The sequence below is a fragment of the Lonchura striata genome, chromosome 2 (assembly GCF_050655825.1).
Source record: "Lonchura striata isolate lonStrDom1 chromosome 2, ASM5065582v1, whole genome shotgun sequence".
Classification (NCBI taxonomy): domain Eukaryota; kingdom Metazoa; phylum Chordata; class Aves; order Passeriformes; family Estrildidae; genus Lonchura; species Lonchura striata.
In genome coordinates, this window is record NC_140704.1 from 37,338,404 (window position 1) to 37,363,589 (window position 25,186).

The 25,186-nt window shown below is 37.1% G+C and overlaps 1 long non-coding RNA gene across 2 annotated transcripts in view; it reads left to right on the forward strand.

The window, feature by feature from the left end:
- The first annotated feature begins 4,005 nt into the window (after positions 1-4,005).
- LOC146768195 (uncharacterized) overlaps positions 4,006-25,186 on the forward strand; it is a 46,890-nt gene continuing 25,709 nt past the window's right edge. The window contains exons 1-2 of one of the 2 annotated variants that reach the window (XR_014951960.1): positions 4,006-4,463; positions 21,709-21,787. This is a non-coding gene — a long non-coding RNA (uncharacterized LOC146768195). Of the gene's footprint in view, positions 4,464-4,511; positions 5,207-21,708; positions 21,788-25,186 lie in introns of those variants that run through there. The other variant, XR_014951959.1, reaches the window with a different exon arrangement.

Here is a 25,186-nt window from a genome sequence, read left to right on the forward strand (position 1 = left end):
AGCATTTCAGCAGAAAGGAGATTCAGGAGTACCCCCAAAACTGAAAGTGCCCAATTTGAATATATTAGATATTTGAAAGGATTTTTTGCTGTTTCTGTATCTAGATTATTTTCCTTCAGCCACAGTAACAGAGAAACCTGCTGATTCATAGCATCTCTTGGAGCACAACTGTAATTATTCAAGGACACACATTCAAAAATGGAGAAAAGTGAAATCAGCAGACTGACATTTTGACCTGTTTATCTAGATTGTTCTATTCTCTGCACTGAAGCCTACAGTCTTTAACAGTGCATCTTGGTAAAACCAGTAATATTTATTCTTTAAATGTATTTATTGCCTCAACTGCATTATGATTGCCAGGCCAATTTAAAAAGAAATCGTTATTCGATGGAATTACAGATACTTCAATTACCTCCAGAGTTTTTATCTGATTTGCCTTCTTGAGGAATACAGTATCCCAGACAGATTGCATTGGGAGTTCTAAAAACCCATTTATTCCTTAGCACCTTCATAGCATTTTAAAAGTAATAAAAAAAGTTTCGTTTACTTGCATTCCATCCCAAGTATGCTTTACAAGTTTTCTTAAATTTGTTCTGGCTGCTATTACATTGATTTCTACTTTGCCCTCTAACCCCTTTCCAGCTTTCAAGAGAGGCAGCTGGTTGCCTGTTGATTATGACGGTAACTTCCACTTCTCATTTCTTGGCTCTAACCAAATGTTTCAAACTTCTTGTTGATTGCTGTAGGATGGCTTGCATGGCACCCAGCTGTAGTCAGTGTTTTAACTATGGAAATCTAGTCCATTTATAATGTGATTAGAGTTATAACAGTTTAAAATATTTTCAAAAGTTTGGTAAGAGTGATAGTGTTGGGGGCAAATACTTTGAAGTTGGATGCAAGAAGGATGCAAGTAGAGAGAGTTGGAGAAATAATTTCATCAATTCCTTTCATGACCTAAATTTTTAATTGGCATCTGTGGGAAGATGTGATTGTTGTCCTGTGGTGTTCTGTGACTGTGTTAAATTTCCTGTCTACTTTTTATGACTTTTTATGTTAAGGAATGTCTTTTTTCCTCTGTTGAGAAAGGTAAGGAAGCAACCACATATATTGTCAGGGAAGTATTTGTTTCCTGAAATATATCATTGGTATGATTGTTTGCTACATCAAAATTGCATCAGTGAAGTTATAACAGAGAGGAAAGAGACTTTAAACAAAACCAAAAAAAAGAGTGAATACATCAACTCAGAATTTGAATATTGCATGTTATGTGAGCTAGGAGTCTTTTTGATCTTAAAGATGAAAATAAATAGCAAAAACATAATGAAGTAGCATGTTGACATTTGGCATCAGAGAAAGACAATCTCATCAAAGATGAAATTGTTAATTTGGGCTTCTAAGGTAGGAGGTGAACCACAGAGAGAAAACCAGTCCATTTTCATGTTTTCCCAAAATGCTACTCATGAAAAAAGTTGATTTATATTAAAGTTTAAGTCATATCCTTCCTAAATAGATGTTTGTTTAACCCCATTCATAGAACGTGACTTGAAATTAAAAGCAGAATGCCTTCCAGAGAAAAATAAAAAGTGGGTCATGCTGTAGACTGCAATTACCTGGTGGTGAGTTTTCCCAGACTTTCTCTCCCTCCCTGGATACTGGCTACTATTCTAGAAAAACTCCAGTCAAATATAAATTTGTCAGCATTGATTGAATGTGTCTGCAGTTTGCCATTAGCCTGATCAGATTCTTCCTCTCCCAACAACTCTCCCTCGTGCTCCTTAGGTGAGGGCTTGGAAGTCTTAATCCCTGAGTAGATTGCTCCCTGCAATTGGTTTCTTCCAGCCTTCAGGTGGCTACTCTTCTCCCTCTGCTCTAATTATTTTCAGACCTCAGTCACCAGTTTTCCATCTTACTCCTATACCTGCTGTCCCAACCAGAGACTTGGTCCCTATTCTAAAGGCAGCATATCCATAAAGATTTATCCATTTCTACTGGGCTTTGTTATAATTATTTAGTCAAATTCTATCCAAGTCTAGATTGCTTTCAGATGAATCATTTCATAATCCTCTCTTTTTGGGAAGGTGTCTTCAGGTTGCCTGTGTTTTTAAAGCCTGTGGCCTGATAGTCTCCCATCTGGCTAAAACCTATAGCTCCTCCCCAGTAAAATCCTCTGAGTGTGCTGGTGCACAGCAAGATTGGATTTTCAGTTTCAGTGAAATAGATTAGACTAATGTTTATGATAGTTACTCTAGTAGTTTTGCAAACTGTTTCAACATTTTCTTTGGAGAGACTGCTGTTCTGCAAATACTGCCAACTGTCCCATGAAAGATTTTAGGGACTGGTATCATGGAAGTGTGCTCATTTACTTTTGCTGAACAGCTATCCCACAGATGAGATTCTGGCATGTGTTAAGTACAGTTTCTTTTTTCAGACCAGTGGATTTTCTTTATAAAACTCTTTTTTTGTGCACTTGGTAGGAAATTTAATATGGATATACTCAGAATTTATTCATTTCTGTGTAAATCTGGAGTCAGTTCTGAAGATGTCAGTAAAGTTGTCCTGCATTAACTTCAGTGTCACACTGATGAGGATACTGCCTGCTGTCTGTCTTGGTGCTACATCTGGTCTGTCACCAGTCATGTGCATTTTCAATTGATGGGATTGCCCTTTCCCCAACTGCTTCCCTGACAGGTGGATTCTGTAGTTACTTAAAAATACTCCAAATCCCAGTGGATAGAATAATTAGTCTGATCATTGCAACAAGCTTTCCATTGACTGCTGGACCAGTCTGTGTTTAAACTGCCATCCATCTCCTAGGCCTTTCTTGCTGCCAGCATGTCAGCTGACATTATCCCTCCTGCTCAATGGAATGAAACTGGACAACACTGGCCTCCTGCCAGCTCAGTATTTCATCACCAACTCACCTCCTAGAATCTAATTTTTGTGGGTAACCATTTTATTCTGCTTCAGCCGCTTTCATTTAAAACTCTTCAGTCTTCTAAGCAATAAACTTTTTCATCTATGTGCTATAACGTTTTCTTAAGAATTTATGATTTTTTCATTCCTTTCTCCCTTTGTAGTTGTGAATTGCCATATTAGCCTATTTATAAAATTAGACTGCAAATGCTCTTTGGAAGCTCCTTTTCTTGACCCCCTTCCTCTTCTACAGATTAAAAAAACATAGGAAAAAAGGACTAACCTTTGATGAACTTGCTGCTAAAGTAGATTAGCCATTTTCAGTTGGCAAGATTAATGCTGCTATCAATATTATTAAGTAACTAGGTATGAATTCCTCATTGTGTAAATCCAAAGTAATAAGTGCTATTAGAGCTCCAGGCAATCCATCTCACTCTTGCCTTCCCAGTGTTCCTTCCTAAGTGAAAAATAAATAATAAAACTATGAGATTGTTGACATCATTTTTAGCGGGTTTTGTTGCTTGATTTAGGTTGGAGAACCTAGAATTGCAAACTGCTCTGAGTTGTGGCTATGTTTCACAATTTTGGAAGCAGAATGTTGTATTATGGGTTATTGTGGTTTTTGGTATTCTCCTTTGAGAATGTTGGTAAGGTTACCAATGAAGAGGGACTCTGAAAGCAGACAAATGATAGACAAAATGAAAGCGAGTTGACTTTCAAGTTGACTTTCATAGAAAGCTCACTTTCAAGGAATAATTAATGGGAATGAGTCAAAATACTGGGGAAGGAGAATTTTTTGATGTTGATTGGTTAATCTTTTGTTGCTTCTTAGATGAACATATTATGGGTACCAACAGCTCAGTCTTCAGTTCCCTGTGCCCCCAAACTGTCTGTTACACCAGGAGCAGTTGTCCTCATTCTAAACTTGGACACCCCATTCACTTATGAAATTAATGCAAAGATCTAACTGTATATGTATATATATACTGTTAGTATATCACTATAGTATATATTGTATACTGTATATATATATATATATATAACAATATATATATATTTATATATACTGTTAATATATCACTATAGTATATCACTGTACTAACAGTGATTTTTTTCATTAATATCAAGTAATTTTGAGGGTGTTATTTTGAGTCCCTATATATCCTGCCTGGATGACAAAATTTAGTACCTTGAATGACCTTGGCAAAAGCAGAAAGGTGGAAAACACATGAAGTGAGGAGGTTATGGGATTACGAATATGAAGAAGTTGACAGGTTTTTTTTTGTTTTTTTTTGATTGGCTAATTAAATATTTTCATTTTTGTTAAGTTTACGTTTAGTTTTGATAAATTGACAGAGATGAGATGCAGTTGAGTTTTCCAAGGCAAATAATGTAATTTACTGCTCTACTTCTTTGGAATAAAGTGGGTTTCTTTTCCTTCTAGGAGGAGACATTAACTCAGCGTTCTGAGATGTCTTAGTCCTTTAAGAAAACACTTTTTCCTGAGGTATTCAACGTCAAGAGGCACTTGCTCCTCTGTCACTTTCCAGGTAAATTATATTTTGTTTAAGGAGAAAAAAATTAAGACATGACCAAATAATGTCAGCCATAACGCAGTTGCATTGAGATGCAGGAAGTGAAAAGTTTCTCTCACTGAACCACCAGTGTTCCCACACTGTGGGGAGGAGATCTTGTATCTTTTCTGTGGCTTCAAGGCTGTTGGCTGTGTGCCTCAGAGAAGGGAGCCAGAGTTGACAAAAAGTCTAAATGTTTCAGAAGGTCTGGAGAGTGTCCAAGGGTATCCATGACCCTTTGACTGAGCACTAAGCTCTGTACAAGGAAGTGAAAGAATAGATATGGCATTTTGGCAACCAGGGCAGAACTGCCTGTGCCTGTCAGCATTTTCAGGGCCACCATGACTTCTGGTCTAAACAGAGCTTAGAATTTAATGAAACACTTTTCTTCATTCCTTTCTCATTGGGAGATTTTCAGGGATTTTTAGTTTTATCTTCTGATATACCTTTACTAGATCAGGAAGATGAGCCTTCCTCTACCTGAATTTTGAAGGTGAAATTGTGAACTTCAAGTCAGCTTTCATGACATTTAATTGTGGGCATAAATGAGAGGATCTAGCCAAGTAATGAGTTAATTAACAAGTAGGTGGAAGTCCAGCCTTTCTACGTTTCCATCACTGTATCTGCCATACTAGATTGTCAGCTGAGTTGGCCTGTTTACCAAGTGAGCTACTATTTTGATCATCCTTTGCTTCCTTTGCTATATATAAAGAAAGAATGTAAGAAAAATATTTGCTTATTACATTTAGATTAACTGCAGTATTCTGATCTTTACTGTCAAATGTCATAATTCTCCATATCAATGTTATGTTTGGTTAGACCTGCTGATGTGACAATTTCTTCATGTTTTGCTTGTGTTTGATGTTCAGAGCATGCTGTAACTTTATAGGTACAAAGCCTGAAGCAGAATTTAAAATATGTGCAGGAGTCTCACACAAGCCTTGATGTGTTTTAAGATCTGTTGCCTGTGAGAATGAGTTAAGTGATGATGAATTTGCTGGTAGCTGGGACAAGAGATTCTGCATATGAAGAAACTGAAGAGATTTGTGTGGAAGTTCTTGCTTAATTACTTCATTGTGGTCTCCATCAGTTACATAAAAGTAATTTGATTTTGTGATAGCCCAGATGAAGTTTTTATCTTCAATAGGTGGCTGATCCTTTTTCTACTCAGTACACTGTATTTTGAAGCCCTGTGTATGAACCATGATAGTCACAACTCTGTCAGCACTACTGGTTTCTCCCTTTCCCTTTCATAACATTCAGAACACTGCAGAAAGCAATTTCTGGAGACATCAAAAGTTTTTCTGGGATGGCATTTCACACTCTACATAAGCATTTCTGGAAAAGTGGGTAATGTGTTGTGTAAAAATGAAGATAACCAACTGAGACTAATATAATTTGTTAATAAATTAATATTCTATAACAATATTTCTCCTAGTTTATAACTTTTCCAGATTACTCCTGTGAGGAAGCCATCTTTTTTAACCTTCTTTTTGTTCTTTCTACTGAAATCTGAATATATTCTACAAAATGTCCAGTAGGCTCCAGGTTAACCTCAGCAATTCTGCTTCAGATTGCAGCCAATTTGTTACCAACAAGAAGCAGGCTGGCACAACACTTCTGTTAGCCTGTAAATCAGATTCTCAGGGACAGACCCATACCTCTGTAAGGACTGAATGAGAAGCCATGTATTGGTTAGCAAAGTCTGAATTAATAAAAAACTCTATGAATTTTACAAGTTAGAGCATTATCTGGTCCTCAGAGAACAGTATTAACTTTTTAATGAGTTCTGTCAGTTTCTATCTGAGAGTATGGAAAGGTAAAAATATTGTGGTCTTAGAAAATCTTGACATAAGCTGGAAATCAGACTTTTTGGCACAAGGGAGCAGTCATGAAAATCTATGTGGGAAGAATGTTGCTAGTGGTAAAGAGGCATTGAGGGGGAGCATAGTAATAGATGACAGGGAATCAACCAAGAAAACCTTCAAATAGGCTGCACATGAAAAAAACCCAAAACACTGAATAAATAAAGCTATTAGAAGCTATTATAACCACAGCACTGTTTAAATCCCAAATATCAGAATGAAGTATCCAGGGAAACAGATTTCTCTGGCATTACTTTAGTCATGATTTAAGTCAGTAGTGCACAATTATTTGAATCTTTCTGCACCTCTCTGAGCCCTACTGATGTAGCATTAGGGCCACAAAGGCCTGTTCTACTCCTTGCATCACTGTTAAAATCTGACTGGAAAGGTAGATTTCAGTGATGAGATATGGTGAGCAGAAATTGTAAGAATACAGTACACTGGTATTTTCTAAACTTTATTCTAAATAGTTGCACTTTTCTAAGCTATTTTATGAAGGATGACAGTGGTGACCCTGGACTACTCTGGAGAAAAGAATGAATCTTAATCTCACTCTTACTGCTAATGGCAATGGGTCAGGTTTCTAAGAGAATTTGTATTACAGTGAATATATTCCAGGAGAAAAGCATAATTGGAAGACAGGAAAATTAGAGAACAGACAAGTTTTATGTAAAGAAACATTTTAATTTGAAGACATGCAACCCATAGTTTTCAAAATCATCTGCTTTTTTCCTAAAGCACTAAACTTCTGTGTTGGTTTAATATTTTTGGAAGAAGGGCAATATAATTTTCTTACTTATTTCTAATTTTCTTTAGATTTTCTTTACTCCTTTGCTTTTTTTCTTCCTACATATCCTCTACTATTCTCCTCAGACATTAGTACAATCAACTTTCCTCAACTGAAAATGCAACTCTTCTTTTTTTGCCTGTACTACTTCATTCCTCTTTTTTCTTAACACTCTTGCTGCTGATGTCTTATTAGTGCATTTTTACTGTGTGAAGCATTTGAGAAACCATATCAAAGGCTGGGGTTTGTTGTCGTTTGTTTGTTTCCCCAGCACTATAATTAATGAATTTTAGCAGATATATCTGCTTTCTAAGAGTTCAGTTTTCACCACTGGCTTGCTTCTGCAAGATCTCAGAGCAGATTTAATTTAAATATAACCACAAGGAACATGGTTGCTTAGGTTCTGTTCCTGTAATCAGCAGAGAGGTTTTCTTTTTTTATTTCTGGGATAAACATAGGTTGACTGTGAACATGTTGGAAGCCCATGGTACTTTAAATTCTGCCTTTTCCTCTTCCAGTAACTCATTTCTACATCTATAAAAATATTTGTTTTGTTTTTTCCCCCAGCAAATTTTCTCTATTGCTAATATCTCATGTATGTATTTTAAGGTCCAGGTGGAGAAGAATTACTACTCCTTATAGGATTTTCTCTGTGCTGCTTCCATGAAACAAGTCCAACAATTTCTGCTTGTATTTCGCTGCTTGGCAGGAGGTGTCCTCTTGGGCATTTGCTAGAGACCTGGCCTACAGGCAGCAAATGTTCTAGAGTTCCTGACAGTATATGTATTTTGGGGACTTGGGGCCAATGTAAAAGGGGAAAGGTCACACTGTAATCAGTTTAATGGTCTTGTAAGAACTCATAAATTCATAGACAGTAGGTTTTTTTTCTTTCCTTCAGGATTAGAATACTGCGGCTGGAGAGAGGGCTTTGAAGCTTCAGGGAACAGAGATTAGTAGTCATAGAATTGTAGAATATCCTGAGCTGGAAGGGACCCACAAGGTTCACTGAGTCCAACTCCTGGCCCTGCAAAGCACCCATCCCCAGGAGTCACACCACATACCTGAGAGGGCTGTCCAAACACTTCTTGAGCTCTCTCAGGCTGGTGCTGTGACCACTTCCCTGGGGAGCTGATTCCAATGCCCAATCACTCTATAGGTGAAGAACCTTTTTCTACTATTCAGCCTAAAGCTCCCCTGACTCAGCCTGATGCTGCTTCCTTGGGCCCTGTCAGTGGTCACCACACAAAAGGTATCAGTGCTGCCCCTCTGCTTTGCCTCACCTGTAAAAAGCTGTGAGGGCTTCCCTCAGCTCCTCTTCTCTAGGCTGAACAAACCAAGTGGCCTCAGACTCTCCTCATATGATTTCCCCTTCACCATCTCTGTAGCCCTCCTTTGGGCGCTCTCTAATAGCTTTATTTCTCATATTCTGGTGCCCAAAACTGTACACAGGACTCAAAGTGAGGCTGCACCAGCGCAGAGTGGGACAATCACCTTCCTTGACTGGCTGTTCTTGCTGTTCCTGATGTACCCCAGTAATTAATTTTTGTTGGTAACTTTTAGAAATCTTTAACATGAAGATCTTATGCAACATTATACCTTATACTGGTAATGCTGTTCTTTTCTCTGTTTCACTCTGTTTCTCTGTTTCATTGATTAAAGGAACAAAAATGTTATTCTGAAATAGCATCAAGAGTTTGCTAATAATTCCAGATTTTGCACTGTGCTACCCTATTAGTTGTTTACATGTGGAAACATGAGTCAATCAAAACCAAACATGTGATGCCGTCCTGCTAATAAAAATGTTTCCATCTGTTTATATAAGGGCAGCTAGAGAGCCTGAGACTGCTATTCACATTTTTTCCATGAGTCCTGTTTTCTGTTTCTTCATATTCTGACCCACATGTCCTGTAGTTGTCATGTTAGACAGTAGCTGTACTCCTCTGATGCTTGTACACTTAGAACACACCCACAAACCCCCTCTTTATTTATCCTCTCTTCTCAACAACTTCTTTTAATAAGTAGCTAAGACAGTAATTTTTCATTCGAGTTCTAATCAGAATGATATGTCCTATTAAAAAATAATATTAGGAATATGTCCTGTCCTGATAAAGTTTGGGGTTATTTTTATAGAATCAGAGAAAACCCATGTTGGAAGGGACCTTGAAAGGCCTTTTGTTCCAACCTTTGCAGAAACAAAAGTCACAGTTATAATTTCTCATGTCACCTAGAAATGTAAGGAAATTTCTGCATGCATTTTAATTCATTGGTAGTCAATATTTTGTCAGACTAGCCAGTTTGATTTTCTATATATTGCCTAATAATGAAAGTAGTTATAAGATACAGATCCACAGATTAATTCTTCTGCAAATGTAACAAAAAGATCCAAAGAAATTTAAAAGACAGGTCATCTGTCTAAATATTAATAATACAGGGAAAGGTAAAATGGGATGTATAGCAGAATATTTGGTTTAAAAGTTGTCAGTCTGGGAATGAGAGATCATATTCTTGCATGGAAGATATCTGCTGATTCAGAATTAGAACATGATATCTTAATATTTGTTTGGTTTTCATTTTGTTGATGATTGTCCATTGTTTTTTTAATGTTATTATCACAATTTTTGCTGCTTAGTAAAGATTTGTTTCTTCTGTAAAGATTTTTGCAAATACATTGTAAATGATATTTTAAAATAATACTTTACTCTTTCAAAGAAGTATTTTCCCTTTAATTTCCATCACTTTTCTCCTGTACTCCCTTTTGCTAATGTCATCATGTGTTATAGAAGTGTTTCTAACAAGATTCAAACGAGAGTATTGTCTCACTTATATATATATATATATATATATATATATATATATATATATAATTACTTACAGAATGAACAGTAAACTTACCTTTTGAAAGTTGCGGAACAGTGAAATTAAGTGTTCGTTAATTTCCTAGCATTATTACTGTATAATCATGATATTGAAGGCTAAACTGTAATAGAGATAATGCTTTCTTTAATTTTATGATCACATACTTTTTTGTTTTAAGTGGTCCCCACTCATCAAGTGTGGGGATGTGTAAAGTTTAAATGATCTCTAAACAAGGAGGGTTTCATCATTCCATCTTACCCCTACTGCTAAATGTTTGGCCCATGCTCTCTGTATGACATATCATTCAGACTGTTCTGAGAAAAAGACATTGCTCTCTCTATTAACTGAGAAACTGCAAACTGTTACTGAGGAGACTTTTATAGCATGCTGCAAAAAGGGGTTGTGACATTGTTGTATTACAGATGGCGATACCAAAGTGTAAACAGCTCAATATTTAAATGTTTCATTTTGGGTGGGGGGAGGGGGGGAGGGTTTTCCTGATGTTAAATTAATGAGAGTCAGTTGATGCTTTGCTTTATTTCCAGAGTACTAAATATTATTTAGCTTTTTTATATCTCACCATCTATTGACTGCTACAGCATTTTTGTGGGGCAGATAGACAACTTGAAGGCTTACAGGATGATGTGTAAAGAAACTGCCATCACTGGTGCAGCTGTGGTTACTGCAATACAAAACATTTACCTGGCATTGCTTTGATAACACATGAGAGAAAGCAGGTGCAGAGTCCAGTTGTCAAATATGGCGTTCATGCACTCTTTCTGCAGTATGCCCTCATTCATCATTTTCCTGCAAACTCTACAAGTTAAGGGTCCTGTACTCAAATGTCTTGTTCACTGCAGAGTTCTATTGATGCCCAAGAGACTAGGGAAGGAGTATGTACTTGTCAGTAAAAGTTGCTTCTCTCTAAGTAAGGAAGGCTTCAGGGTGACTTAATTGTAGCCTTCCAGCACCTGAAAGGAGCCTACAAGAAAGATGGAGAGGGATAATTTACAAGGACATGCAGTGACAAGACAAGGGAAATGGCTTCAATCTGAAAGAGAGTAGGTTTAGATTAGATAGTAGGAAGAATTTCTGTACTGCGAGGGTGCTGAGTCACTGGAACAGGTTTCCCAGAACATTTCTGGGTGCTCCAACCCTGGCAGTGTTTTAGGACATCTTGGATGTGGCTCTGGGTGACCTGGTCCAGTGAAAAGGTGTCCCTGTCCATGGCAGGGGACTTGGAACTACATGATCTTTAAGGTTTCCAACCCAAGTCATTCTATAATTCTGTGAAGCAACTGGGCTGTATGTGAAGATGTTTTGGATCTCATATATCATCCAGAGAATTAATTTCTACTCAGCAGTAAGAAAACTAACAGCTTGCCTTCCAAATGGAGAGAAAATGGATATTGTGTTGAACTCATGACAGTTTGGTTTTCACTTTGCTTTTTTTCCTCTGCAAGTGCTGATTTATTCAAGAAATCTAAAGACACATCAGCTTTAGTCCCCAGTACTGCCCTGTATGTAGCTGGGTGAGAGAGTGTGGAAACAGTCATGTAATGGAAGGGCATCAGCCTGAACATAAATACTGCTGCACCAGAACTATTTCTCATTTTTAACAGAACTGTTTCTTGTGATGCACACTGGCTGGTTTGCTACTGAATCAATGTCCCTTTCCTACAACTTTGGCTCAGGAGGCGTTCATTAGTGCAATTTTGTTTTGAGCAGTCCTACATCTATGTCCAGCATGCACATATAGTTATCCTGCTAAAGTCAAAATGATGGCATTAAATAAACATGCTAAGTTTGCTTCCAGAGAAGTATAAAGGTCATTTTTGTGAGGCAGAGAAGGGGTTACTTAGGAAATTATATAAGAAAGATATTAATAATTTACTTTTGAAGCTACGATCTGTTAAACAGGCTGGAAAATAACAGTGAAAGGAAGGATCTGAGATGTAACTGTAAAGGAGATTCAGTGCCTTTTGCAGCAATTAGGAAATATATGTTTCAGGTCCTTTTAAACATCAAACTGCAGGTGTTTGTTAATAAAATGCTAACCTCCACAACAAAAGATTTTACATTTGCTTCTTATCTCTCATTTTGGGATCAGCTGAAGTGACACATTCTAGCAGTTTCCAGGGAGACAGCATTTTGCTCACAGACCAGACTCACATTGTGCTAACTCCACAGATACTTTGATTATAGGAGAGAACTTTTTCCTTAAGTTTTTAGCCTTTACCATCAGTAATGAATTTTTCAGAAAACATCCTCAAGTGCTTTATGATGCTGTTTTCTCATGCAGTTAATTAATAATGTTTTCATTTTCAGTGTTGTGTGATCGTTTCTCATAAATCCACATTAGCTAATGCTCTATTCCCATATTCAAACTAGTGGGACTTGCTGTAGAATATAAACTACAGTAGTTTAGCTTAAATTTTTTTAAAAAAATAGTCTTAAGTAGGTGTTTCTATTTATGTGCATATTTTTTTTAACCATTCAAGTCTGTGTTCAAAAGTGTTTTAGTTCCCAAAATATTTCTAACCATTACAGTGCTTTCAACAGGAAATCCATCACTTTTAAAAAGGAGCAGTTTCAAAGCTTTTCTCTACTCTGCATAGTAAATGAGGTCATCATTAATCAGTATCTTATTTTTTTCACCAGAAATCATGCAATTCTTAGAACCCCTGGTTGTTGTTCAATTGCTGTGGGGAAAGTAAATGTCCTTTGAAGTTATAAATGAAGAAAAGCCGAAGACCATCCAGCACATAAATTTCATCTGACTACAATGTGGTTTCACACATCTACGTAGTAAATTAATCTACCTAGTAAATTACTGTGGATAAATAATGTGTCATGAAGAATTACTTAGATTTTATTAACCGAAACTGAACTATACTCCTCACACTAAAATATTTCACTGCATTATTTTATTGCTTACATACTGTCACAAAACAAACTACTGCCTGTGGAATGATGTACCAGTTTTGGACAGATTGATGGATCTAGATTACGTGAAAAAGGCATGTCTTCTTAGGACATTGCAACACTAAAGCAATTCTGATGCTCATAAAAGTCAGCAGAAAATCTTAGCTGGGTTAGGACATGGAATAGAGGCTGGCAGCTGCACAGACAAGAGAGAAGATTTCAGTTTGCTGTTAAAGAAGACTTTTAGAACCTTTATGTTTAGGAGGTTTGTTTCTGCTAACACTCAGGGGAAACTTCTTTAATTTCATACCTAAGTAAAAGTCCAACTAGGTGTTGAGCCTAAATATCAGGACATCATAAGTATCTAAGCCATGGTCTAGATCTGTTCAATAGTGGGCCAGGACCAGCAAAAGTCTCTGTGTAGCTCAGCATTATAACTCTGGCATTGACTAAAAGCAGGAAAGGTCAGAAAAAGAAACAGCATATACACCGAGCATCTCCTTGTCTGCTGAGGGAAATTCTGAATGAGACATTATTTCTGTTGAGTGAAATAAATGCCAGTGGATTTGTCCTTTCTGGGTAGGTGTATCCCTGTAGATGTGGCAGTTCCTGTGTAGCCATTTGAAGGCACCCAGGCACAGTTTGTCAGGGTAGAGCCTTTTGACTGGGCTGCTAAACCCAGCTGTAAATATTTGTATGCCTGAGTAAAGTATATGCACATTTCTATTTCTGTAATTTGGAGCACACAGAGGCAAAGTATCAAGAATTTTATTTTCTAGTTGTTTTATGTCAAATCAAGCTTTTTGGGAAGGTGATTAGCAGTTTTGCTCTGCATATGAACCTCAGTTTAACAAGCATGACAATGGTTACTTATAAGCCTTAGACAAGTCTCAGTGACTTAATGATGTATGTTTTCACTTTATTGCAGTCTGAAGAGCTGCTCAAAATGCTTAAAACTTCAATTTCATTTTTGTGTTAAATTTAATATATATATAAAAAAGCAAAGCACTTAAATGGAAATTCTTTTGATTTATGCATTAGTATTGGATGAAATGCTTTAAACTTCTTTTTAAAATAATAGTTCTCTCTTTATATTTTTCCCAGAAAATAAAATAAGTAATTTATTAACCTTCTTTAGTAAAAATGTTATATTTATAGAAGGAATAAAATATTTTTATTAGATTTGGGCTCATCACAAGGTGTATTTTGTAAGTTTTCCATCACCTTTTTCCTAAAAGAATCAATTAAGTGCTAACCTGTCTTTTCATGTCACTATATGGAAGGCTTAATAAAGTAACAAATAATGACTTTTATATATGTACTTTAAACAAAGATACCAAGGGAACCTGCAGTGCAAGGAGTACATTTTAAACTTAACAATGGAATGTAATGTAAACTGAACCTTCCTGGTCTAAAATGAATCATTATATCTAGAAAAAGAGCAGTCATCTCATTACCAGACAAACTCACAGACCAGTCTGGAAAATTTACAGCTTTGCTTCAAGGTAAATCAAGAAATAATCCTCTGTTATTTTGGAGAGGTGGTGCAGGAGTCCTATGGATACTTCACCCTTGAGTTTGCTGCGAGCAAATAGGCAGTAGGTAGGGAAACCTTGTTGTTGTGGAGATGGAGACAAGACAGAGATAGCAGGAGTAGGCATATGTTCCTAGAACTGCTGCTCCTGATGATTAAATGTGGCTAATCAGATGCTGACTGCTGAATTTCTGAATTCCCAGCTGTACTGCAGGAACAATGATCATTGAACATCAGTCATTGACAGGTAATTTCAGCAGCACATACTGTTTTACACAATGCCTAAAGGGCTTGCAAAGAAATCAAGATACCTTTGCAACATGACATTTAAAAATATGAACAGTATAATTTTTTTTTTTTTGGCAGGGGATTGTGGAATTTACATTCTGGGTTTTCTCAAATGTCATTGTTAGTGTTTCTTAAAATGCACCGTATCTCATTAGTGGCATGATTTTCATGCTAATGTAATAGAAATGCAGTCAGCCCAAACATAGATGTGCAATAAATGTACACTGCCATAAAGCATTCTGTGATTTTTTCCCCCCATATTATTAATTGTGAAAGGTTCTGAGATTGCAATGTTTCCAAATGCCATACCACATTTAACCCTAATAGTCATTATTTAGCATGACACTTACAAATGTACTTTACAAAAATGTTCTGTAAGCAGCAGTAGGGACTTGCCCAAGAATCCTGAAACACAAACATTGAATTACCCATCCATCCTAAAATAAGAATGCCATCCACACGCAGCAATACAGGATACTGTAAGCAGTGGTTATATTCCATTTCTAAAGGCTGGGGGAAAAAATCAAGCAAAGATCCTAGTAGAAATGAAAGTTGTCTAGGACCTGAAAGAATTAATACATTTACAAATGAGCCTTATAATAGTACATATTTTATTACTGTATATAAATTCCATCCAGTACCTGAAGGGAACCTACAAGGAAGCTGAAGAGGGACTCTGTCAGGAAATGCAAGGGGGAATGGCTTCAAAGTGATAGAGGCTAGGTTTAGATTAGATGTTAGGAAGAATTTCTTTACTGTGAAGAACAAGGAACAAGTTGCCCAGAGAAATTGTGGATGCCTCATCTCTGGCAGTATTCAAGGCCAGGCTGGATGGGACTCTGAGCAACCTGGTCTAGTGGGAGGTGTCCCTGCCCACAGCAGGGAAATTGGAATGAGATGGTCTTTAAGGTCCATTCCAACCCAAAACATTCAATGATTCTATGATGCTTCAGGCATAAAAATGTTGCTTTAAAGAATGAAGCATTGCTAAATTTGATCTATAATGAACAGTCTGTTGGCTTTTCTTGTACAAGGGAATAATTTTGACAGGAATTGAAAAACTCCAGGGTCAATTTGCAGATGTAAATGTACTGTGCGGTATCTTTTCAGTGATCCTGACATTGTAAGTAAAGAAGAATGAGGAAATTAACACCATAAAGTGCTGCTTCATTGAAACCAGAGCAGGGCTGCAGGTGGCTCAGTCCAGCTGGCTCTTAGAAATATAGTTGGTTCCCAAAGTGTTTGTTAATCTTATCTCTCAGTTCTGCTTTCCATCATGAGACTTGGCAGATGCTTCCCACTGCTCCTCTTGAACTTACTCCTTCTCATCACAGTCCCATAGGCACAGCAAAGGGCTGGGTCCTGCTGGGGCAGGCAGGGGAGAAGGGGACTTCCAAAAGGAGCATATTTAATCCCTGAGACATTGTTTTCCAGCAGAATACTATTTTGAAAAATTCTCAGCTGGCCCTGACTACTAAGGATGGTGAATATAAATACATTAAGCAGTGATACCTTTGACTATCAGTTTTAAATATAGAGTTCTCTTTATCAAATGGAAAGAATATGACTTCATTGCCAAAACTATGAAAGCTATTTAGTTTTATTATCATATGCGATGGGATAATAGTTAGAAGGAAATAGTTTTGGCTTTTGCAGGATCTGAAAGATCAGGGAAAGATTTTTTATTAATATTATTTTTTATTAAATTAAATATGTTGCCTTTCTGAAAATATCTGGACTACTGGTCTTTTGAAGTCAAAAGGAGATGGAAATTCCCACCTTTTAGTGTTAGCTTTAGGATGTGGAGTCATATTAACATATTTTTGTACTTCACTTCACTGAGGATTAAACCTGTGCTTAAATGCTTTTGCTGAACAGGGCCATGAAAGATACTGCTTAAAAGAAGACAAGTTACCTGGGGAGTTTGAAGAAGAAAATCAAGTCACTCTCAGAACTTAGAAATGTCATGTAAATCCTCATCTCATCATCAGTGGGAAAATCCAAAACTGTATGTTGCAAAGCTTTGCAGAAAATAAGGAAATGAGGTTTCACTTTGAAAAATTCAAGCTGGTACTTATGCATAGGATAATCAGAAATACAGATTATCAGAGCAGAAGGATTTAAAAAGACCTATCAACTTGAAATACATTCATTTATTTTAAAAAGCATTAAAAGTAGTATCAGATAAAACTCCTACTCTGTGGTTGCTCTGGAAATTCTAAAGGCTTTGCAGTCACGATTTTTGTTCTGCTATTACAGTGTGAAAGAGTCACAGAAACATGAAAAACAATGAAACTGAAGATACACAGAGTGCATATAAATGTAGAAGTAAACAGACTAAAAAGAACCAGAAACAGTTTTTAATTTTTTCCAGTTTTTGTAGTTATAACAACCCTTGGAGTTATGCCAAACAATAAAAAGCACATTACTTTCAGGCAACAGACTGACTTTTAAGTAGTGTTGCTTAAAGGCAAAAGGCATTGATCCTCAATTCAATGAAGATTAATTTACTGTCCTTTTCCTTTACTCCTTCATAAATGTTGTTCAATGGCCTTAGATATTTTTAATCAGAACCCAAAAATTATTTCAGATAAGTGTTATTGTCAGTAGGAAAATACTGTTCCCATATGAGAATTAGGTCACTTAATTTTGGCACCTCAATTATTTTCATCTTTAGCAGGATTATGGAAGAAGACTACTTCAAAATCTTGTTGCAGGAAGTCAAGCTATTTGTAAATTCATCTAAGCAAGGGAGTCACAAGTGCTAAAGCATGATGCTAATTCTACATTTATGCCCCATGGCCAGATGGCAAACTTCATGTGATCATACCACTTTACAGACACAGATCCTATCTAATGCTCAGGCTAGTGCAGCTACACTGAAATCAATTTAACTTTTGCTGTAGAGAAATAGGGAAGCAATGATAAGTGAAAAATTAAATTAAATTATTTTCCCCTAAATATCAAAATGTTTTGATAACAGAATATATTGGTGCACACAGAACTAGGTGATCTACTGTATGCAAGATTGGATCCTGAGTTTGATGTGACTTATATTTCACTTGGTCTTGTGTGCAGGAAGAGGAGAAAACAGAATTTCTATCCTTACCTATGTTTTTTAACAGAGATCTAGATTTGGTTTGAGTTGCTTTTTGGAGAACTCGGATATTAACAAAACTTCTGTTTTTCTGCAGTGTTATACATCACTACGATATCACTATAATCACATATATACTGTCTTGAAGTTATGTGTTATATCCTCCAATTTTTTCCCAAGCTAGTTATAGCAAATGAGATGAAAAAAAAGAGGAGGTAGGAGAGGGTTATGCATCTGAAGAAGTATTTAAATACTGATAAAATATTTCTCAAGGTGGCTTCCAGTTCAACTAAATAATGAAAATATATTTATACTCTTCTCAGCTTCTACTTGCAGAACTTCCTTGCTTTTATTTTGCTTGTGTTGTTTTGTTTGCTTATTTTTGTTAACACCAACCCTAGCAAGGTCTGAGCAAGATATGAGACTCAACTGAAAGCTTTGACAGGGAACCTATTGAAAAAAGTTTGGGTAGTACTATATTGAAAAGTATTAAGGCAGGATCAGTCAGTTCTTCTTTCCCAGTTTGTCTCCTGGTCTCACATTGCCCTTGAGTTGTGCACTGCAATGGCTCTTGGAATAATTGATTTTTTCAGTTCACTGACTGAAAAAATTCCATTCACACTGACCTGAAATGATTTCTTTAGGAAGGGCATTGCTCATCATTTTAAAAATCTGAAGGCTTAGAATATTTCATTGGAGATAATTTAAGAAATACTAAACTATAAAACCAAAATAAAAGTAAAGGTAAATGCTGAGGCAACCGTCAGTCTGAACTCAAAATTCTTTTGCTGTAATAATGGCAAAAAAGCTGTTTTGACTTTTAACAATTGTTTTTCCCCACTGAAATACGCCATATCTTCAAAGAAATTCTAAAATTTGGTACTTTTTTGGCCAAGAGGATTTTTTTTTCAATATTACTCCAATATTTTACAGATTTTGTTTCAAAATAGGGTAAATTAGGGACAGGATCCATGTTTTCTTTAAGTGGTGTGTTTTCAAGGTTTTTCAGCTCTTACTTTCATGTTTCTGCCTTGTCAGCTCTGAGCAATTCTTGTTGGGCAGCTGGGTTCAAGTTTGAAGCATGGATTAGGACCATATTCCTTCCTCAGATGAAACTGTATTTCATCTGTACCACACCCGTATTTCAGGGTCCCTGAAAAACATAGAACAGGTTCATAGGAGATGACTGAGATCTAGAAATAATTACAAGGGGTCAGTCCTTATTTAAATTAAGGAAACATTTTCTTGTTTCCATTCCTTGCTTCAGATCCAGCTGGCAAAATTGTCATGCTTCCTGTGTGCCTGTAAATTGTCACTTCTCAAAGGGACTGATTCGCTTCAAAAGCTTTAAGGGGCCTTGTGCTAAAATAGCCTTTAAGAACATGTGCACAACTGTTAAAATCAATACCAGAGATGTGTTAACAAAACCAGGCTTGCAAGGCATTGAGATGTATATATATAGTAACTTAAATAGTGCAAGCCAGCCATGCCATGAATAACCTTCCCACATGCTACAGCAATGCTACATATTTATATCACAAAAAGAGGAGCTCATGAGGGCAGGAACATTGGGATGAAACATCAGAAATATCACAAATCCAGGCCTGAAAGGAATGCTATCTTGACCATGAATTTTGGTTGAATTTGTGGTGTGTTGAAGACTTTTTTTTTTTTTTTTAATATCCATAGAACAGTTGAAAGATTTGGAACAGAAGGGACCATTAAAGGTCATTTATTTCTACCCACCCTGCTATGGTCAGGGGCACTTACACTAGATTGAGTTGTTCAAAGTCCCATCCAGACTGATCTTGAACATTTCCATTTATGAAGTATTCACAACTTCACTGGGAAATCTTGTCTAGTGTCTCGCCACCCTCATTTTGAAGACTATCTTCCTTATATATTCTCCCTGAATCTGTCTTCAACTTAAAACTGTTGCCCCTTTTCAAGTCACTAGAGGCCTTGGTAAAAGATATCTATGTATAATTTTTATTAGCCTCCTTTTGGTACTAGAAGGCTTCTATACCAATCTCTGAAGCCTTTGCTTCTCCAGGCTGGACAGCCCCAGCTGTCTGTCAACTCTTTGCCTGTCTCTGTGGGAGAGGTGCCTTCTGATCATCTTCACAGCCCTCCTCCAAACCTCCTCTAAGAGCTCAGTGTCTTTCCTATACATCTTAATATAGTGGGAATGACACACAACTAACAAATATACTACTTGCTTTAAAAGCCTGAAGAACAGGCTAGGCCATTATTTGTTTCACCAAGTTTACACCTTCTCTGACAAGCAAGCTCCAAGAAATCGTTTTCTGCTTAAAGGAGAGAAAGAAAAGCAATTTCAGGCATGGGTTTTTGTAGCCATATGTGAGACATCTAGTTTGGATGAGTTTGTTATCTCTCAATAAGCTTTCCATTGACTAACTTATGTGTTGATGTTAAGTCAGGGAAACCAAGTGTAGAACAGAAGGTCACACAGCCCCACTAGTCTGTGGCCAGAGCCTGGGTTTCCTCTCTTCCAGGTCAGTGAAGCCTTTAATACTGTATTTTCTGGGAATGCCAGTGGATAAAATGGAGACAATTTTCTGCCTGCTGCCAGAAAAACAAGCTGTTTCTTTAACCAGCTGTACTTTAAGGTTAGTGTTTTACAGGTTTACTGGGCTGCTTATTTGTTTCCCCTCTCTGCTGTCTACTTGAATGCTGGACTTCAGCTGGACTGTGTGTTGAATAAGAAAGAAGTTCTCTCTTTGTCCTGCTAATGAAGAAAATGTTGGGAACATATAAAAGTTGCCAGCTTGCAAATTTACTAAGAAAAATATTAGGTGAAATGGAGTTGTTTAAAATGTGTACAGATCATCCAGTTTGTCATTTTTCAAAATGATTGGACTATTCTGGTATGACAGTTAAGACTCATTCCTTCTGGGAATATAATTGACAATAAGGTCATTACTTTGAGCATTTTTACTCAAGGGGTATTAAGGGGTAAAATTACCCTTATAATAAACAGGATCCCTGAATAATATGCACTCTCACAATGACTCAAGGCTTTTGATTTAATCTTTAATTCAGTAGCAGACTGCTTTACATTATCAGTTATAAAAATGATCTATTTAAAATAACTGAGGAAGCTATCAAAGTCGTGTGGTGTTCTTACAATGAAGACTGCAGACAAGTCAGTATGGAGAAAGCACAAATCTCTTGTTTTGCTTGCTTTTTTTCCCAAGAAATTCTTGACACCTGCTTTCCCTCCATTTTTTTTTTTTTTTTTATTTCTGCGAGGTAGTACCATAATATTTAAATGAAGTGAAAAAAATTAAAGGCAACATAAATTAAAGAAGTTAGTATTAAGGCAATGGAACTGTGTTTTAGAACATTTGGGTTCAATTACCAGCTTCCCTTTGTTCCTGCTTTCCTTTGTGATCTTGGGCAAATTCTTTCTTTGTATTGTTTTCCCTCATATACACACTATGGTTAACAATACTTCCTTTCTCCCACTTATTATGATTTTGGACTAGAAGCAAATTTTTGGGGATGGGACCAGTCTTTTTCTGAAAGTGTAAAGTCCAGTCTCAAATGTACACATCCTCTCATAGTGGCGCATAATTCAGCTGCAGCTGTGAAATTCTTGATACAATCCACTGTATCAGGATTCCTGTAGTAGGAAATGTATTATAACACAGTTTTTAATAAGCTAAAAGATTCTGCTAAAAGGCATTTTTTAATTACTACTCATTGATAAAGATAGAAGCACAATGAGTAAACAGTCTGCACAGTCTGATTAAGTATGGATAATGTTTTTGCATTTTCAAATTTGTATGTTCATGTACACATGAATAAATATATATTCATGAAAGTAAAAACTCTTTCCTCAACAGGTACTTGGGAGTAAAAAGTCTGTCTGAGATGAAGAAGGAAAAAAAAAATTTGACTTCCAATGGCCTGGACAAATAGCAAGTAAGATTTAATGCAAAAGTTGATTGATTATATTTTTTTCTTTTACTTAAATTAGTATGTGTTTCTAGTGAGCCTTCTAGTGCTAGAGTAAATAAAAATTCTTCTGAGGTTTGAACAAACAATATACCTTGTCTGAAATCTGATGTCGTGTATTGCTTGTGTAGTGAGAGCAGTTGTGATACTGCACTTATTTTGTGTCTTCTATCACAGCAATATGAAAGTCATTGGCTCTTCTGGAACTGGTACTCTAATATACCACACAAGAAAAACTCTGGCAAGAGAAAAACTAAAGGCCAGCTCTTAAGAAATTACCCATTTGACATAAGAACAGACTGAACATAATGCATGCCCACCAAGGTGGGTCAACTTGTGTATTCTGCAGCCTTAGAGACCTGTGGGAATACGCAATGTTTGTCTGACAATGCTCTTGGTTACCTTGACTCATACTGGATTTGCACTGGAAAGCTTCCCTGTTCTGCACATCCACCATTAAAGTTTGGACTGTAAAAGTGCACATCTGTCACCTGTGGAGATTGTCCCCATCATGGGTTGGTACTGCAGGGTTCCAGACTCCAAATCGTACACAGCAGGGCTGATGCACAGAGGGGATATTGATGCTTTGCAGTTTCACGGGCATGAACTCAGCATGAAGTAGAAACCACTGCTTCCTAGAGATGCTGAGCATCACTGACAGATTGCATTTTGCCTGCTTTAGTGGTAGAGTCTCTCGGTTCTTGATCACTTGATACTTATATGCTTAACTTCTAACCTGTAAAGTGAACTATCATTTGATGGGCTGCCTTTGAAAAACTCCAAACACCAAGTCTACTTTGATAATTTCTAGAGCAGCCAGGATAGCAGCCCTCTTCCTAGGCTGTAATATTAGCTACAAAAAATATGAACATTTACTTTGGTACTGGTAGCATGATTCTCCAGAGGAATGAGAGGATTATATATTTAATCCTGACCTCTCAGCCTCCTTTCCAGCATCGGGGATGGGTGAATACAATAAGTTGTCTGCTCTAAGGCCTTGAGAGAGTAGTGTAAAAGTTAGGAAGGGGAAGTAGAGCTAGTGTCTTCAGGACTCTGTGACTGTAGTGGCTAACAGCTGTTCAGAAAATTATTTAAAGTAAATGACATTAAAGTTCCCCTCCAAAATAACCCAAAATATTAACCCTCAGAGATACTTAGCTGAGCCAGTTAAGGCTATATACCTTAAAGAACCTTGACTTAATATACAAGATTTTTGTGTTGCATCAGATGAGATACTTGAAAAGAATATAAATTCTGAACCTAATCCAAAAGTAATCCATTGTGTCCTTTCCAGCTCTGGAAGAGTGAATGAACTCCAATGATTTCTCTGCTCATATCTGTAAGGTTGTCCTCTGCAAATGCTGGAAAAGTTTCACAAATATCTGTCAATCTTCACCACAAGCCCAGACTCCCTAATGTGATAACTTGAATATGAAGAGGACCTTATGTAAATTCTGTTGAAATTAAATTAAGTAAGATAAACTGCAGACATCTGCTCCTTGGTTTAGTACTGTTTAGGTGTTTTCCCTTGATCTGCATAAAAAGGCTTACTTTGCTTGAATAAATGCCAACCCAACATTTTAGCATCTGATCGGCTAAATAACCATGTGAGCAATGGCAGTGAGAAGGTAAATGGGAAGGTGAAGGCATCAGAGGATATGGATTAGCTGGCTACAGTTCCTCATTCAAAAATTGCTGATTAGTGATCTCCTATAAAATCTGATTAGAAAGGAACATTGTTTTCATTCATTTAAGTAGGGGCCGGTCACCTTTTATGCCTTTAAATATATGAAACAGCATTTATAGGAGTATGACTCTCATGGGTGAAAAAAAAAATATTAATGAATGACTTTGGAAAAATAACATTTAGACCGTCCTTTAAGCAACGAACACATTCTTCTTTGCTTCCCTTAGTCCTGAAACTCCTTGAATCATAATTCCTGCATGGTGAGACTTATTAGACCTGGCAGACTTTACACTAGAGATTTGTCTGGGGTGTTATAAAGTATCCCCCTTCTCATACCCAAACACATAACCTCAATGCCCCAAGGTAGCCGTAACAGGCAACAATCCAGAGCGCAGTTTTGCAGTTAGAGGGAAGAGCTGGTGGCTCTCTAAGGCTGCAGCAGGCAGTGTGTGCATTCCAATGCTTTTGTCCAGGCATTGGGTTCTTATTGTCCCAAAACTTATGAAATTGAAGAACCACCTCACTGGTGGTCTCAGTTCTTCAAAATGTGGATTGGTAGTCTTGCTTTGTAGTCCTCACACTGGTGATAGCTAAAGGGCACATGCAGAATGCTGTCACAGCGGAGCTCCCTATGGGCCTGAGGTCTGAGCTGGCTTTCAAAACTATTTAGCTTCCCTCTGTGACTGATTGGTAAGCATGTTGCAGTGCTGCTTTTTGAATTGGGCTTCATATGGAGCATCCCTGGAAGTTCTTGCTCCATCTCATTCCTCTTTTAATTGTTCAGCTACTAATTATAGCTCAGACTTCATGGTGATGATGGGAAGGATTTAACTTTTCTCATCTTTCTGAAGTGATTTGAACCTGGGATTAACTACTGTGGGCAGACTGAAGATGTTCTCATTCCCCCTGTTAAAGCTTCTGTTTTATGTGGAATAAATACATGTGCATCATGCCAGATAATAAACACAATACAGGAGTGCTCAAGGCATCTCTGTTCTGTTCCTGCTACTCTATTTATATTCAATAAACCCCACAGAGGGATGGGATTTGAGGCATACTTCTGCTTTAATGTTGCCTCTTAGCTGGCTGCTATCATTGCAGTGTTTTCCTACTCTTTAAATCCTTAGGCGGTAGCTGCAAGGAATAGAAAATATGGTTTTAGAACCAGGATTTAAATGTAGGATTTAAAATGTCACAGCCATATGGTATGGCACAGAACTGGTTCAAAGCAACCCTGACTTTTCCAGTGTGCTCAAGGGATTTTTGAAGCAGGCAATTATGCACTATATTTTATGCCAGCTCAGATATTATCTGACTCTCAGTACTGATATTACTCACAGCCAGATACTTTCTCTGCTCCTGAGAGTTGCATAAACAATCTTTGCCTACCTCCCTAGTCCATGTTAGGGTCATGTGGCTCAGGAAGCCCAAGTCTGATCCTGGTTAGCACAGAACTGTGCCTTATGTTCCTCACAGGCAGGTTAGTAGTCTTAGACATGAGCCTAAATGTGATACATCTCTGCCTTTTGTAGTCCTAGCATTTGGCAAAAACGTAAGTTTCTTCAGGTTGCTATTACTGGGATGAAATCTTATGTTGATTTGATAAAACTTATTTGCTAATGTATATAGAAGTTTATCTCCCCAGCTCAGCAGAAATCAAAAAGCAGAAGGCTTTTTGT